Genomic DNA, 4,295 nt, shown 5'->3' with positions numbered 1-4,295 from the left:
CATTCCTGGAGAGCAATGTGAAGAACCCAAGACTTGGAATTGGCAGGGAAGCCATTGTAGAAAATGTTGCTTACTTTCTAATTTTGCCTGAATAGTTACCCACGTTGTGTATCTCATGGACGTGCACGAGGATGAATATTAGTAAATAATTATCTGCCCAATATTTGGGCTCTTTAATATGTTGGATCAACAGTAAATGTTGTTCTCACCAGTGGTATTCACAAAAAAGGACTGACAGCTCCTACCAAGTTCTTTGACATGTTTGAGGTTTATCGTGGTGGTTTGCAGTGGTGGTTAGGAGTCTGAAGCGTGTCTATGGGCGTATCCCACATTAACCAAGTTGCTTAATATGTGTGGGACTTCATTTCCTGGTTTGTAAAATTAGGATAACAATAGCATCTAACTCATAGACGGTAAGGATTAAATGAGATACTACGTGTAACTCTCAGAATCTGGTACACAAATATACAAAAACTACAATATTCTGTTAGGTATCATAGGCAGACAATGAGAGGTTTTAAATACATTTATTAATATATACCTGTATAGTTTTTGTATACATTCATAGTCAGGAAATAGTAGTTTCAAAGGCCACACTCATTAGCAGAGTCTTAGATACATTTTGTAGACATGTCCATTCAGAAATGGCTACAAATTTTAGGGACCAGCAGTTAGCATAATGGCTATGTCGCTGGACTCCCATGTAGTCGACCGCGGTTCGCATCCCAGACCTGGTGGCTTAAAACTCACGCCGGGCGCGTGTGCGTGCGTGTCCAAGATCCTGAGAGGAGAATGGAGGAAAACGGATTGTGGCATAGCCATCCCCCCTGGGGGGGTGATTTCTCACTTTCTGTCTCTCTATCTCTATCTGTCTGGTGAGCGCACGTGCCGTGTAGCAAAAACGTCTCCCACCCCCCCCCAAAAAAAAAGAAAAAGAAAAAAAAAGAAATGACTACAAATTTTAAACATTAAATCTAGAGATTTGCTTTCCTTCATTTCAGTCCTTTAACAGTTAATTGGCTGGTAGCATTTAAATTAAGAGAGAAGGCATCTAAAGTATTTACCTTTTGGAGCCTAGTTTTTTACACTCACCAGCTGGGAAATGTACAAGTTGCTAAACTTTTGAGTGACATTTCCCTTCTCAATAAAATGGTCAACAGTAGTTGCTTGCTTCACACACCAGTGGTGTTAAATTTATCACGTCCTAGAGCTACTTACTTACCTACTTGAGGTAGGTAAGTCACTTTCTTTTTTACTTTCAAGAACTCATAAATTAGTGTGTGTCGGTGGGAGTGTCAGCTCTCCATTTGGGTTGTGCTGGGTAGACACATGTCTCCCATTTTAGTTTAAGTAAATCCTGGATCCCCCTGAAAATCTATTTTGGAGTCTAGAAGAGCGTTGGTTTCCATGTGGTGTCATGTATCATGTTGAACTTGTGGTATACGTTGATGAGGGTTTTAAGGCAGCTGTGAATTAACTGTCACTATTTTTTTTTTTTTTGCAAACTCATAAAATCCCAGAACGAAGGGGTCTGTTGTTTATTCGTTCAGCCCTTTCTGAGTCATTCAGGTACAGGGTGTGTCTGACAATTGAAACTACACAGCGGAGGAAGTTTTGAGTTCACATTTGCCAAGATGGGACGGCAGCGAGACCAGGACTGGGTGGATACCTTATTGTAACAGCAGAGCAGGGGCAGAAGTGCCCTGAGCTTGCCCTTCGGGCAGATATAACCAGGGTGGCCTCTTCCTCACACTTTTAATTAGCATCTAAGCAAAGGGAAGGACTGGAGAGGTGCGAGATTATTGAGATTTGGGGGGTTATGAGGTGCCCCTCAAGTTGAAAGGGAGAGATGGGTGCGGGTAGCCAACTGGGCAGGCACAGGCGCCCTGCTGGGCCGTCACGCAGCTCTTCCCCTTTGGAAACTCCTGAACTGCTGGAGCTATTGAAATGTCTCAGGACCCGGCAGCCGGCTCGTCGCTTCTAAGGCAGCACCACTGACCAGAATCTGGGACACGGGGCCTAAACTGGGGGCCAATTGAAAGAGGGGAACCACCACCCAACATCAAGGTGCTGGCCCTCTTCACTGGTGTCCCGAGAAAGTCACTTTCTGCCGCTTTGACTACGGGTTTCCACGTCGCACTGCGATCGGTTGAGGGGCAGAGGGGCAGAGAAAGCTCCGAGTCCATTCTCCCTCGCTGTTGCTGGCCTTCTCCATACCTCCCGCAGCCCCTTCCCAGCCTCTCCTCCCCAGAGCGCGGCCAGGACTAGCTGGGCCGCGACTCTGGCTTCCCCTGCCCTCGCGGAAGTGGCCCCCGGGACAGCCGGCCACAATCTCGGGACTCGGATCCTGCAAGGGCTGCGGCGGTGGGGGACCAGGGAGGTGCGCTACCAGACTTCTGGTGGTCCTCTGTGCCTTACGACTTTACGGAAGAAGTTTCCAAAGGCTTTCCAGCTCCTCTCTTTGCAGGGCTCCGACAATCCTGCCCACCTCGCAGGAGACGCTGCTCTCAGCGCGAGGGCTGTGATTTATACATTAGAATTCAAGGGGTACTGGGCTCCGCCCCTTCTTTTTTTTTTTTTTTTTCTTCGTCTTCAACTTCTGGTTGGGAGGAGGGTTTTTTTTTTTTTTTTTTTTTTTTTTTCTGCCCCAGATCTTTCCAGGACAGATCCGGGGCCCCCTGCTGCTGACAGGGGGCGTGGTGGTTAGGCATTAACCCCTCCCAGTCTCTTCCTAAAGAAGCCACTCAGCCTTGGCGCGGCGCTAGGCGACTTCACCTCGCAGGCAAGCGCTGGCCGTGGCGAGCGGAGCTGGCCATTGGAGTGCACGGCTGCGGAGGGAGGGGACCCCGACTGCAGTAAGTTTGAAAAAGCACCACGCAGTCAGTCGCGGGCAGCAGCAAGATGCCGAGAGCTCCGTGCAGACTCCGACCTCTCCGAACACAACTTCGTCCTGCCTGAGAGAGGTAAGGGGCTGCGAGCTGCGCGGGCACTGGCGCTGGTGCGGGCGGGGGCGCCGGGAGCCCCCCTACCGGAGGGGTTGGTGGCAGAAACGAATGTTTAAACTGAACGAAGAAAGCAAAAACTTCAGAAGCACCCATCCCTGGGAGTTAAAGCCGTGCATCTCTGGGCTGTTAAGAAGCCCACATCGATAGGATTGTTCTTGGGACAGTGGTGATTTATGGAGTTTGAAAAAACGGCTAATTCCCATTGTAGAAGCGCCTGGGGAAGGGAGAGGGAGGCATGGAAGCCGCGGTTGGTCCGGGAAGAAGGGAAGGAGCTTTTTTTTTCTTTTTTTTTTTCTTTTCTTCTTCTTTTTTTTTTAATCCTATAGACAAAGAATATGGGGGCTGGAGGTGACGGCTTGAACTTGCAATGCCCGCTAGCAGAGTGTGGAATTAGATGGGGAAAAGGAAGATCTTTTTGGCGCGAGCAGCTTCTGCTGTGTGGGGCATTGCTGGGTTTGCTCCCGCCTCCGTTACTTTACTTTTCTCACTCTGCTGCGTCGCGCTGAAACACTGGAGCAACTAACAGACTTTTGCGGGCCAGTGCTGTGCGTCGTTCCTTTCACACTTTCTGGTGTGTCTGCGGGAGGCAAAGCAGTGGACGACCTCAGTAAATAAAACTGCCGGCGCCGGCTTAGCAATGCACCAGGCGTCTGTTTTTGTGAGTTTCTGGAGAGTTAGTTTTGCATTCGAAATTAGGTATGTGGTGGAGTATACTATTACTATCAGCAGTAAACTCTCGTGTGTGTAGTGTGTGCGTTGGCTAAACTTACGCAATCAGTTAATGTGCGAGACTTCTGGGATTTGCTGCAATCTCTTATAAATGGTTTTCACTGAATGCCTTTAAATGTACTTGCACTGGCTTGCGGGGCAGGGGGGTGGGTGGAAAGAAGAAGAAAAGGCAGTTGCTTCACCGAGGCGCAAAGCTTTCCTGTTTACCGCAAGGCAGGGGCGGTCCTCGCTGTCCACACCTCGCTGCGCCCTTGGACCCTAAGCACACCTGCTCCTAGAGAGTTATTAATAGAGCCCCCCAAAATGACTTACGCTGTCAAATGATTTTTGTGCAAATCAGTTGCTTGCATGGCAATTAGGAGGTGGTGCTAGTCTTTTCGAGCTAGGAGGTGGGGGGCAGAGAGGTGTGCGACTCCGCCCTTGCGTCGGCGGTTGGGTCTCTTCCAAGCGGCTAGTGGTGAATGCGCCGTAGAGCCGGCAAAGCTTCGGAGAATCTCCCCCAAGCGGCTAGTGGTGAATGCGCCGTAGAGCCGGCAAAGCTTCGGAGAATCTCCCAGCTGG

General features: G+C 49.5%; 1 protein-coding gene across 1 annotated transcript in view; it reads left to right on the top strand.

Moving 5' to 3' along the window:
• The first annotated feature begins 2,703 nt into the window (after window positions 1–2,703).
• LOC102485850 (sphingosine 1-phosphate receptor 1) overlaps window positions 2,704–4,295 on the top strand; it is an 8,035-nt gene continuing 6,443 nt past the window's right edge. Inside the window, 1 exon segment of the mRNA XM_006162842.3 lies at window positions 2,704–2,963. The gene's annotated coding sequence lies outside the window, so the exon portion shown is untranslated.

The sequence above is a fragment of the Tupaia chinensis genome, unplaced genomic scaffold (genome assembly GCF_000334495.1).
Source record: "Tupaia chinensis unplaced genomic scaffold, TupChi_1.0 Scaffold140874_1, whole genome shotgun sequence".
Classification (NCBI taxonomy): Eukaryota; Metazoa; Chordata; class Mammalia; order Scandentia; family Tupaiidae; genus Tupaia; species Tupaia belangeri.
Note: the sequence above shows the minus strand (reverse complement) of the source record. Positions and strands in the feature narration are given on the sequence as shown.